The sequence below is a fragment of the Amblyomma americanum genome, chromosome 2, assembly GCF_052857255.1.
Source record: "Amblyomma americanum isolate KBUSLIRL-KWMA chromosome 2, ASM5285725v1, whole genome shotgun sequence".
NCBI lineage: Eukaryota > Metazoa > Arthropoda > Arachnida > Ixodida > Ixodidae > Amblyomma > Amblyomma americanum.
In genome coordinates, this window is record NC_135498.1 from 54,242,394 (window position 1) to 54,256,123 (window position 13,730).

Here is a 13,730-nt window from a genome sequence, read left to right on the forward strand (position 1 = left end):
ACAACTGCTCTTTATGTAAGAATTATCCTTGCGTTTCTTATTTCGTTTGAGGAAGGCGGTGACTGGTACGTATTTTTTTGAATAAATGCATTAATAAAAGTACTTTTTTTAGTCGAAAAGTGTGCTATGAGGCATAAGGTGAAAAAAGGGAAAGGAATGCGGGAGATTGAAAGTTAAAAGAAGGAGTGAAGACCCGTTGCGCTCAGGTAGTCGCACAGGTTGCTAATGAAACGATTGTTCGTAGTTCACTGCACATAGTCACGTTCGCGGTTCCACCGCAGGCCCACCTCCCTGAGGAGCCGTTTTCTGATAGCAGCCGTCATGGGGCACGTCCACAAGTGCCGCAAGTCACAAATGTCCGGTGCTGAGCTACAGTGAGGGCACCTGCCAGTTGCTGGCATATCTTTTGCGCGCCACCGATGACGGACAGATGATGTCAGAGCCGCCCCTGCCCAAATCTGGCGCGCGGATACCTCCTCCTACCGAGTAAGACTACGGGGGAGAGAGTGAGAACACGGAGGAATTAGAGCGCGTGTTCGCTGGCGCAGAACTTCGGAATCGGAAACGTGGGACAGGAACGGATCTGGGGGAAGAGGGGAAGGTGGCGGATCGTCTAATGTATGAAGATGAGTCATAGCATCCGCTTGAATGTTATGTGGATCCTGGGCATGGCCGCGAATCCAGTGTATGCGCACAGGACATGGATACTTTGCGCAGAGCACATGAATAGATTGTGAAATCTGGAACGTTCGTCGAACAGCCTTCAGCTGTTTAAGGGCGGCCCGGTAGTCGGTGTCAATGTGAACTGTATTGAATGTTGGAACGAGCGGAAGGGAAGCAATGGCATTGTAAATGGCTTGAAGTTCCAATGCCAGGGGAGTGCACGTATCCGCAGTATACGTTGCGCGAGAGTTGAGATGCGGATGAGATGGACTATACACTGCAGTAACTCCCCTCTCTGCAGAATGAGATGAATCCGTGTATAATATGCACCCTTCAGGCAGATACGCTGCTGATACCGACGGGGAAACAGTGGGGCGATTATCAGTGAGCTGGCAATAGGACCACGGTGGAAGTGTCTTTAAACGATGGAGTTTGAGAGACTGTTTTCGAGCTCTATTTGCCACCCGTTGGTCGATCATTTCACTGGGTGTATTAAGTTGGGCGAACTCCTGTAGCACAGGTGTGGGTGTTAAACGAGGCAGATATGTTATGACGCGCATAGCCTCACGATTGATAGCTTCAAGGGAGTCCCACTGTCTGCGGGTGAGACGTTGAAATTGAGCCTGATATACTATCCGTGGCTGAAGGATAGAGCGCACAAGCTGGCGGGCCGTATGAGCACGTGCGCCACCAGAGCGAATAGCAATGCGACGAATCAGACTTAGAGTAGTGTGAGCCGATTTACGGGTGGCTGTCAGCCACGGGGTGCCAGTCCCAGATGTATGGAGGAGAAGACCAAGAATACGAACAGTTTCTACCTGAGGAATCAGAGAATTATGTACCGTAAAATATAAAGGGGGAGCTTTCCGTAAGGCGGCTTTATTTCCAATGCGAATGAAACATGATTTAGTAGGAGAGAGTGTTAGACCCACATGTGGGAGGCGAGAAGTCAATACATCCAGCACGTGCTGAAGGACCGACCGATGGATAGACGCATCTGGATGACAGCACCACAGGGTTAAATCATCAGCATACGCAAGCACACGGATGGAAGGGACGGTCTCTAGGGCTCGAACAAAAGGAATAAAAGTTTTCATAAAGCTTGCAGATGGTAGGTGTAAGAGAAATGGGACGAATGGCCGAGAGATATACTGAAGGCTGATCTGACTTGGGTATTGAAACCACAATACAATACTTCCAGTCTCCCGGCATGACGCCAGAAGGCCACACTTCGTTAAAAGTATCAAGTAGGGTTTGCAAAGCCGTCCCTTCCAAGTTGCGGAATAAGGAGTTAGGTATGCAGCCGTGCCCGGGAGTAGTGGAAGTTTTTAGGCGTTCAATGGAGGCCAGCAGCTCTGCCATAGTTAGGTCAGAAGTAATCCCATCGGAGGGCTCTGTAACCGATAAGTCAGGCGGAGACGTAGCGGTGCAGTCATGGTGTGCAAAAAACTGACGGGCCGCTTGTTATGCAAATGTGTCCTCATCCACATTCAGCGCGAGGCGAATGCTCTCTGTGTAATCTGCAACCTGAGAAGGGCGCTCCATGGCGTGAAGCACTCCAAAGATTTCGATTGCCCTGCGTAGAGGACAGGTGGGCACACCATGCAGCCCATCGTTGCGTGCCTAGCCGCTTTGCATAGCGCCGCGCCCGTGCGGTAGCGCGGTGAAGAGTAGGAAGAGCCGAAGGGTCATCGGGGTGGCGAGTGGCGTAAAGATCCGCCTGGCGACGAAGAGCCCACCGATTCAGGAGGTGTATGTCCGGGTTTGGGTCGTCTTAATATACAATAGTGGTAATAGTGTGAGTCGCGAGAACAGCAGAGAGAGTAGACAGTGGTGAGGATGGGTTGAATGTAGATAAATGATTGTCTTCGCGTATAGAGTCCCATGATGTTATGCGTACGCTGCGACGTATTTTCCGTAGGCGCGTAGGCGTGAGGAAGATAAAAACAGGGCAGTGATCACTACCCCAAGTATCTGAATCAACAGCCCAACGAGGGCTACCGGAGCCTAACCACCAAGTCAAATCAGGTTAATACGGGCCACCTCGTGGGCGGGTAGAAGTATTTGGGTGGTTTAAAAGTTGAAAGGGATGATCTGAAAAGCTCTCTTGGATGTGTGTGCCCCTTGAGGAATCCGATGGGTAACACCACGAAATGTGTGCGCAGTTGAAGTCACCACCAACTCGTATAGGGATACCCAAGTTGGTAGAACGTAGAAAACGAACCCATCCCAGATTGAGAGACGCGGAGCCAGGACGACCATAAAATGAAACTAAAATAAGGGGTGTGCGTGCAGGTTTAACGAGAAGGGCGACAACCTCTTGACGTGTGTTGCACCACCGTGAAAGGTCGAGCGGTGTATGCGGAACTGAACTGTGAATATAAATTGTAGACTTACCTGGGCTGAGGGAGGAGGCGGTGCAACGGCGATCAGGGAGAGAGGGTGAATGGTATGCGCAGAAACCTGAAAGGCGTGGGAGTGAATTATGCTCTTGCAGTAGGAACGCCCATGCCTTCTGCTTTACGTCGCGAAGGCGGATGTTCACTTCAGAGGCTTTATTAGCGAATCCTCGACAGTTCCACTGCATCACCATAGATGATGCGCTATCCATGACGAGGCCGAAGAGCTTCTACGATGAGGGATGTCACCTGCTTCATGAGCGCTAATATCTTATCCACTGTCGGGGTAGTCACGGTTTACAGGTGGTCGGCACCTGATTGTTGGCCAGTGCTTACCCTAGGTGATTCCTGTGATGATTGCTCCCGAGTTATTAGAATTCTTCGAGAGGAGTGAGAACGACACTCTTCCCGGCGCTGGGTGAGCTCGTCTTGTCGGCGGCGAGCCTCTGCGATGGCATTGTCTAAAGCTGTGTCTTCACCTGTGGTATCCGCACATGATGAAAGAACATGTCGTTTTGTTGTACCATTTGATCCGGGAAGGTGAGCCGCTTGTGCATATGAACGCTGGTGAGTACACGTATGGCGAGCAGCGGGATCAGATAAAGGAAGTTCAGGGAAGCCGTTGTCGTCACATCCGAGAGCTGCAAAGCGATTACTTGTAGGAACATTCACTTTTGAAGGCGACTTGTGAAGCTTCTTCGCTTGCTTCTTCTTTGGACACGCGGGGGAGCGAATGTCATGGTCCAGCGATTTGCATAGGGCACAAGGAACTGTTGGTTCATTCGTTGGTTCATTCTTATCAGCAACAGGTGCTGGATTAGGGCAGGTATTTTGCATATATCCTTCTTTGTGGCAGTGATAACAAAAAAATACGACGAGGTCAGAAGGGCTGTGGTGTGAAGATCGCAGCGTTGTAGGTAAGGTACTTAGGGAGAGTCAACGGGCCTTGCAGGATGAGCAGGTATGAGCCACGGCGCCCCATAGGCCTTGCTTGCCGTACAACGTGACGTATAAAATAGCGCAACAGCAGACAAGGACATGAAAGAACACACACGCTGTCTGCTGTTGCGCTGTTGCGCCCAAACTGTCACCTTATTGTACTACGTGAATTGAGCAGCGAATATTTGCGCGCACCTCCTCGGGAGGGCTTGTGCTGTCGACATGATAAACCATGCAGCGGAGTGTTTCAGGACCGGATGCAAAATGTATTTGTACCGGGACATGCTTCCTGTCATCCAGGGGGATCCGCTTAACTGCGCACATTTTCTGGGCGTTCATCAAGGATGGCAAGTTTACCGTGATGGTGTTCGATGGGCGATGGACGACAAACCCGCAGTACTTCGAAGAGCCAAGAGCGTGGTCAATTGTGGCTTGAACATTCCGGACAGGGATGGCAGTCATATCAAAGCGCAATGTAGGCTTGATGGTAACGTGGAACGAGTTCACAGCAGGTGGCAAAGAGGCTTGACTCACGGGAAGCATATGTGGAGGTGGCAGGCACTCAGACGCTGGTGACGGCCCTTGGTGGGAATACTGAACTTGCGCGACGGGCACAGTTTCTTGAGGGAATGCTACGGGCACGGAGGCGGTGGAGCAGTCCATGTCACAGGCCAAAGCCGTTGCATCGGAAGACGGCGCAGGCTGGAGGCCCGGAGGCGCTGACGACTGCGTGGACATGGAAGCTACGTCAGGTGGCAACACAGCGGGCACCCGCGTAGCTGTCGTCGCAGAATCCATGCAGACGCGTAACGCGGCCTCGCTCGGCAGCGCCGAGCTAAACCTAGCTTGCGCCTGAGGGTTCCGGTTGAGTTTTTTTAGTTGAGAATGAGCCTACCTTGTCGGGAATTTCTCCGCAGGGGCGTCGTCGGCATTCGTTCTCACGGAGGGCACTGTCCAACCCACGCCACACGCGAAAAAACAGTCGAAAACACAGAGCTAAAAGCGGACACGTATCCACCCACTAGGTCTTCGTCTCCCAAAAAATAAAAATTAAATGAAAGTACTAGAAAAAAATAAATAAAAAATGAACAAAAATAACCTGAAATAAAATAAACAGATTAAATAAAATAAATAAAATAAAAGAAAAGTACTGAACCTCATTAAGAAGACGTACACAGTCTGGATTGCGGTCATAAAATAAGATCTCTGTAAATTACTGGCTTCAGAAAAAGAGCGTCGAGGCAAAAACGCTGAACCATTAGCGACAAAAAAATTTCATCATTCGAACACCTGTAGCCGCTGACAGCCCACAATGTATCAGTCAGGCATATTACTCGCATTAGGTGTTATATTTGAATTTTTAATAATGTCTTTAAGGAACAATAGGAACATGTACACTAGCTTGCTGGTAACTGGATACAAGCGAAATAAGCATTTTAATCCTTTGAAGAAAATCACATATGGATCATTTTCGGGCTTCAGAATTTGCCCCATTAACTAGACAATGAGTAAGCTGCTATCTACAACAACATTTGTCTTGTTATCAATATCTAATATCGATAAAGAGCAACTATGAGGCAGCCCATCTATTAAAACTTCTTCGATGGCTTCACTATAGCGCTCAGAAAAGCTAGGGCTAGCTTATTGACAGATAATCATTTAGAAACAAGACGTAGGAAACAGCGCACCAAAAACTTGTTCTCATCTCTTATTGTAGCGATGCAAGGGCGCCTTTAGCAGCGATGAGAAAAGGTGGGCTTAGTGTCTTGCTCCAAATCCTACACAAGGCCGCTGTAATGTACAACGGTTATGCAACCATAGAGGGCTTTTCTTGTCCTTTTTTTTAAGTATAGCTCCGTACATCCTACGTCTTGCCTCCCCCATCCCTTTCTTGTTACCCTTTACTGATCGGATGTCGTTCGAGCTTGTCGCCGGGAAAGCTGGAGCGATGATCTTAATCGTGTTCTCTGCGTCCCTTATCTTATCGACATCGACATTACGGATATCCTCTGGCTGTGGGTGACAAGTGGTGCGTGCTTAGCTGCGAACAAGAGTCTGGGTGCTCGGATGACACTTGCGCAACGTGGAATACAAGCTCTGTTTAGGTCTTCCGAGCCCATGCACTCAGACAGGAATGGCCGTAGGCAGTAAAGGGCAGACATGGCTGAGGCTTAATTCTCCTTCATCGGGAGTTCGCATGTAATTAATCGGGCCACATAGGCCACTCGAGTAAAACATTGCGGCAATTTTTTAAATTTGTATTATGAGGGCCTGATAACAAGATATCGACTAGTGGAGCAACGTATTAGGGGTATACGCTGTTTCGGTTGGCCTTTCTGCCCTTTAATCAGGAACGTTGCAACTGGTCTATGCGTTACGGCTGTTATTACTTCGTCGTGATGTTCCACTGAAATGGAACCGCAGAGCGGATGGAATGAATTAATAAGGGGAGGAAAAGCGAAGAAATAGCGAGGCAGACCCTTGGCAGAAATTCTTCTAGAAAAAGCAAATACTCAGTGCTGCACTAACTGAAAGGCTGAAACCACCGCGGCCGAACGAGAAATTCCGAAGTTTATGAGCAGCTGTTGCAAAAACTTGGCCGACGCTTAACCTATCCTTTAGAGCACAATGTGATAGAGCTAAAGATCTGTCCCGTGCAAGTACGTGCTCTATATCTTTCATGGATTCATAGAGCGCTGGGAGTTCTCATACCACGCATGATGCAGTGGTGTCGCGGTTAAGCGGTGTGCCACTGCTTCGGCAGGTGGCTCTCAAAAAAAAAAAAAACGCAGCCGCCTGTGGGGCTTGTGCTTATTAGAGAGTTATAGCATAGCACGATCCCCAATCCGCTACCGTGATCCGCTTCCGCGAGGCACCGCTGGGTACATGCTGATTGGTCCCGACGCGGCTCTCGCGAACGCAGCGCCATCTGGCGTCCATAGGGCGATCTTCGCATGCGCAGTGGCACCTCGCGGAGGCGGATCACGGTTGCGGATTGTGGATAGTGCTATTCTATAACTCTCTATTTTCACACAAGTAGACTTCCGCTACCGGGATGCTGTCTGTGTCTCGACCAATGATCTGATGCGCAGTGCCACGGTGGGCAACAGTGACATTGAATTTATTGCAGTTAATTTCACTGTGACCTGCACACTTTGGCAAATGGAGAGCTTGCCATTTGGTGACGCGGATGAATGGTCGGATACTACATTTTGCTCGTGAGCGGGACCTTTAATGCTATCGAATTAACTAATAGATATTCAGTGCGGACAAAAAGCAGTCCGCATTATTCGACACAGCATATGCGGCCTTCTCGAGCCGTGACTTCTATTCGGCGCATTTAATGGATCGGTACATATATATGGGCTGTGGAGCATGTTTCCATCCAGATAATTCTCTATACAGGTAAAGTTCTAGGTCTTTCTGCTTACGCTTCCGGTGATAAAAAAAGTGCACATTTTCACGTCAGAGTCCTTGGCTTGAGAGAGAATCGTGCCACTTCTCTTAATCAGCACACCAGTCTTTCGGACCGTTTCTAGTTTGATCTTTTGTGCTTCCACATATCGACGAACAGAGCGAGGGCGGTAGTAAAAAGAACGAAAATGTTACAGGGGTCTTTTGGGCTAACGTCTGACGAAGACACGCGAGAAGTAGCTGATGATTGAGAGCCTTCTTTGCTCCGGAAAGAGCAATGCAGCCAACGCTGGTACGTTTTGCGCGTTTGTATCCGCTCAGCACGCCGCGCAACCAACGTATGCGTTGCATGCATTACTCAGTTTACATTAAGACTTTTTATTACGCCATTACCGTTAAGTTAGTAATAAGGGAGTAATGACTCATGGCATCCACCTGGCTACAAGCAATAATCCCGGAGTAGAACCTTGGACCGGCACGAATTTTTCTTTAACTACGAAGTTTCTGGGGACGCCGTTTAGCATTCCTTTGTAGACGTATGGCTGCGCTTAGCTGGATGCGAATGAATAATTACTCCCTTATTACCAATTTACTCCACCTTGGCGCTTTGCCCTAAACATTACACCCCACCTACCTTTAATTTATTTTTTCATGGTCTTGTTTCGGCTATGGTCGCCTTATATCATTCCGGATATAGTCTCGTCTCCTATAGTCTCCCTGTCTCATTTTCAGATGAAGGGCTTAGAAGCACTTGCGCATCACTATTTTGCGTATGACAGTGCATAAGGGAAGGTATAAAAAAGAACGGCGGAGCTGCTGTGCCCGAGTTTGTTTGCTTCAAATGAGGTTCGCATATTTTTTCCAACTGCTCTAGTCTGAGTACTGTTTGTGACTCGATGTTTTTAGCGCGCAGCTTTAGGCATCTGTGTAATGTCTGTTGAAATGAAAGAAACAAAAAAATTCAGGGCGTACTCTTTTCGCATTTCCAGCAGCCCGTGGCTGCCAACTCTAAGCGCCGTCCTGCACCTTGTGAAGGCTTGAAGCATGAAATGCGTGCCTTTCAGCGACGCGCATCGGCAGGACGCGAATGAGTTTTCAGTTCGCCCGAATCTCGGCCACTGAATCGCGAGCGGTTTCGAGCGGCTCGAACTGAAGGACCTCTCGGGTGGTGCAGAGGCCTTGACACCTCTCTGCATAACCGTCGTGCTAAAACGAATGCATTTCCATTTAGACGAAAACGCAGCCCTTCCACAAAGGAGGCTCAGATTTTGCGCGACGAAAAGAGAGGCAGTCAGCTACCGGCCGTCAGAGCATTTTCTTCCCATGCGAGGCCGGTGTGTGGAAGTCACTTTGCGCTTGCGTTCTTGGATGTGTTCCACGCACTGACGTGAGACGACCCCCGCATTTACTCATTTAACGGCATTTCCGGAAAGCAGCGGGGAAAATAAGACATAAGTACCCAACGAATCGCTTAGCTCTAAGTGTCCCACTTTTTGGTTATTATTTTTTTACGAAAGGAAATGGCGCAGTAACAGTCTCATTTTTCAGTGTACACTTCAACTACACATAGAAAAAAGGCAGGAAGGTGGGAAGGTTAGGGTAAAGAAAGAAAGAGGCGCCTTGGATGCCTTCTACGTTTTGCCTGCAGCGAAACACGGCTGACTAGGCCCGGTTCGGACCATGGTACTCCGGCTCAGTACCCGAGCGCCCTAATCCCTTAACCACCGTGGCGGGTATCCCTTTTTTTTGCTTACATACTTTCTTTAGGCTCTCCGAATTGCTTTGCCGAATAGCTGCCGCTTTCATTACTGGGAAAACGCTTTCAGATAGGACGCGCCTCTTGAGTGTTATTAACGTACCTTTAGTAGTGTTGCTTCCAACTCAAGCGCCTCGAAGGCGCAGTAAATTTGGGGAACATCAGCAGCTTTCACCTTAAACATGATCTGTGCGGTAGCCTTCAATGCATCCTTCGTGACTTCTACGTACTTTTAAGAACAGCAGAAAAAGCAGCCGTGGTTTTAACTATATAAGCACGTGATATAAGCGCATAGTACACATGGAGGGTGTTAGAGTGGTGAGACTAAAAATTTCTAACCAACACAAACGATATGATTTTGTTTCTTGTGTGTAAAGAGACGCCTTAAAGCCCAGTGGTTGTTCTGTAGAATAACCAGTACTTGTCAGCGACGCCGACGTTTTTAGTTTTGTGATAGTCCAGGTTGGCCTGTCGACCCTGACGTCAAGGTGCACTTCAGCGCTGGCATTGACCTGGACCGACACTGTCGGTAAAAAAATATAGCTTATAAGTATTCATTAAAACTGTACACCGATATTTCATAATTACTGGGCCTGTAGGCGTCTTTAAAGGCAAAAAACCAACACTCAAAAACTTGGTATCTGTACGCTTTTAAGGGTTCTTTGGCGTCTGGCTCCTGCGGTCGTATGTTAGCCGCGAACAATTGGTGCTGTGGGTTATATTCTGCATAGAGTAATTTAAGCCCATTCAGTGTCCGCATGCGCACACTCATTATTGCGTAGACTTAGCGGCTGCGGCAGACCTGATCTGATTTTTCTTACTAACAACGTCGGTACGACGCTGATGACGACGGCGAGAAACTGTGGAAGGACCTAACGCCGTAAAAGTGACAACACGTTTGACTACTTCCCCTAACTCTTCATTTCAGCTGCGTGCTCTTTTATCTTGAGAAATGGCACCTCCTGTAATGCACACTGAGGGCATGAAAGTTTTGCTGAACATATCTTAGTCTGTTCACACGGTTTGGTAGAAGCGAGAGAAAGGAGAGCAAAGAGAATGAGGTGTTTTGTTTATAGTTCATAGGTGTTTGTTTAACGTCTCAAAGTGACTCAGGTTATGAGGGATGCCGTAGTGAAGGGCTCCGGAAGTTTCAACCACCTGGGGTTCTTTAACGTGCACTGACATCACACAGTACACGGGCGTCTAGAATTTCGCCTCCATCGAAATTCGAGCACCACGGCCGGGATGGAACCAGCGTCTTCATGTCATCAGCCGAGTGCCATAACCACTAAGCCACCGCGGCGGCCACAGGACGGTATGTATTATTCGGAACGATTTTAAAGCAAAAGTAATGCGGGGAAAATCAAGATTGAAAAATATTCTGGGAAGCACGATGAACAACGATTGGACAATGTTTTAAAGATAGGGCTCGAGCAATTTCTCGGGCCACCGCTCGTTCCGAGTGTTTCCGGCCGAGCGATTACATCGCCGGCGCTAGGATGGGAACTAATCTGTCAGTAGAGACGGGACAGCGAGCGGAAAACGATGCGTGGGCGCGGAGCGATCCGTCTTGGCTCGTAATTTCGGGATGGGCGCTTCACTTAACGCCTATTCCCATCTTGCGTGTATGTCCGACGGGAGGCAGCATTGATAAAGCGGTTCCGCAGTACCGTGTATATCACCCGGAAACTGCACATGGGCATTCATATTGCTGTGAAATGGGGCTCGATTAATTCGTGAGAGAGTTCCATTGAAACCGCTCTCAAATTTCGAACTTACAGATAATTTATTTTGCGCGTAGCACAGAAAGCGAGCCTTGAAGCGATACCATGCTGCCTTAAAAGAACCCAGAAAGGGGCTCTCAATAAAGGTGCGATATGTCTGGGATGTTAAAAGACGCTGCTTCATAATTATCCTCCAGCAAAAATTATTTTAGTGCTTTTGTGGCAGCTGAGTTATATGCAGACAAAATTTGAACTTCCGCGTCTTCGAGCCTTTCACTGTCCTCTCGCACGCCAAAACGACGCGCTCCTCCGCCGGCCACATCCACTCGGCCGCTCTCCTATCTTCAGAGCACAGACCTCTGGGCGAGTTGGTGCATTGCAATCACGCACAAGCGCAAAAACAAGGACAAAGAGGGACTTCGACAAGTCCTTCTTCGTCCTTGTTTTTTACGCTTGTACGTGACCTCTATCTACGCCGGCTGCGGCGCGCACGGAGTGGCCGCGGCCGCGGTAGCACGTGACGTCTGAACGAATTTGGCGCCGTGAACCAATGATAACCCCCGGCTGCTGACGACACTTGCACGACGTGACGTCGTCTGCGAGATTTTCGCGCGAAAGCCCTGCACCGCACGTCGCCACGAGATGCGAAATAGGGAATTTTAAAAATGTTTTGTAAATTTCCCTCCCGCTTCTGAGTTCTCGTGCGTGGCATGGAAGCTCGGGGGCCTGTACTCTACATAGTGCAAGGATTTTAAAGCTAGGCTCAAACACCCTTTTCTGTGGCTTTTTAAGGACGGAAGGTAAGCAGGTAGCTTCCAAGTTTCATTCCCAGTGCTCAGTTATTTTTCAGAAGCATTAAAATCATACGGCATACGCTCAATTTTCATTGGATTCCTCTCCGTCAAAGCTGTTTTTTTAGCACAAAGAGTGCAGCTGAGGCAAAACCAGGTTTAAAAAGTTGAAATTCTTCGAACAACCGAGCAGGCAGATCTTGCCGCTTCTGATGAAGTGTATTCTGATGCTTTCAGTCATGTTCATGTGCCCTAGAATTGTTGTTCCTGAGGCCCTGAGGCACTAAACCAAACGTTTTATTCGGTTCTTGCTGATAATTTGTAAAGTTCGGGCTCTTTCACGATGTTCAACAGCAGAGCTTGACAGGCCTCGAATTCCATGTCTTCCATGAAAAGAGCCCCAAACTCATAAAAGTATCTCCAGCCGTGTTCCGGGGCACCGCACAATATATTTTTCTCGCTCATTCCTCCAAGGGGCAATCAACAAGGAATGCGAAATCCTTCTCATCCTCTTATAAGCAATCGGCATAAATACCAGATCGGGAAAGCGTGACGTCTGCTTGATACGACTGAGGTGAAAAAATACTAAAATACAAGGTGACCAGCGAGGACAAAGACGGCGCTGCATACTAGACGTCAATTGGTGCAGAATGGTGATGAGACGCTTCCTATAAAGGGGCACAGCGCGGATCCTGAGTTTCTTCTCTAAGCACCGGAAAGAGGATCAGACCGCTGAATCCGGTAGACTGGTTGCCACCTGTCACCGGTGGGCACATGGCGTTGACGTCACAAGACCACGCGACCTCTCTCGGCCAAACATCAATCTAATCTACACCTGCCACTGTGGGCAGGTTCCGCGCATTCCGGTGGGACGGTTGCCGCAAGCAACGGTGGGCTGGCTTTGATGACATCATCAAGTCACGGGACCTCTCAATCAGCTGGGCCGGTTGCCGTCTGGCACGGTGGGCAGGTATCCGCATGTTACAAATTCAAGCGACCTCTCTCGACTAATCAGGGAATTTCGTTCCGGACATCGCTGGGGCTTTTCTGTGACAATAATAAGGCTATCACCTTAACATCGACGCACTCGTCTTCCCTCACCCTCCGGACAGCTGATTACCATGAAACCCCCTCTCTGCTCTGAATAGCAGCGCTGTTCTTCCCGCCTTCTCGTACGGACTTAGCTCACGCTAAAAACCATTTCGGTTGGGAAGAGGCCGGTTAGGGTGGGTGGAGATGTAGTCTAGCGAAGGGGGGGGGGGGGGGGGCTTGCCTAATGGTATTAGCAAAAAGCGGGCTAATAGCACTGAAGGCAAAACTGGCTAATAGGCCTGGAACCAAGAATAAAAACCCGTTGTGTTCAGGTACTCGTCAAGACACTAAGAATTTGTGCTGATATTTGGCAGGGTGCACATGTGATTTAGTGTCGGAAGGGAGTTCCAGGCAGTGAAATCTCGTGATAAGAATAAATATATGGGCGTTATAGGTGGGGCCGGCAGTGAGTAAGGTGATCGAAGGTTACAGTGTCAAAGCAGGTCGCGCCATTAAGAGTAGGAACTTTTTCGAGACAATACCATCCGAAACCACGGAGTCGGGATTCAAGAGCAATTGTTTGGTCGGAGGAGCTACTTCGGCCGTAATGCTTAGGGGTACAGTTCTGGAATCTGTTAGTACGTCAATAATAAGTACTGACTGAAGGGTCTTGAGTATGCCCGCTGCTAGTGTAGGCTGGCCATTTCGGGGGTAGTTGAACTCAAGAGAAAATTAAGCTTGCAGATGTGAAAGGAAAAGAGCGCAAGTTCCAGAAATTACGTGTTCACGTGAATACAACTGCTTGACCCAGCAGTTCGTGCAGCTCGCGGCTGCATGTAGAAAGCGCAGCGAGAAGGAACGCGTTACGAACGTTTGCTGTGAGCGAAAAACATTGAAAATTGAAAACTGGTTTTTGGGGAAAGGAAATGACGCTGTTACTGTCTCACATATCTCGGCAGACACTCGAACCGCGCCGTAAGGAAAGGGATAAAGGAGGGAGTGAAAGAAGAAA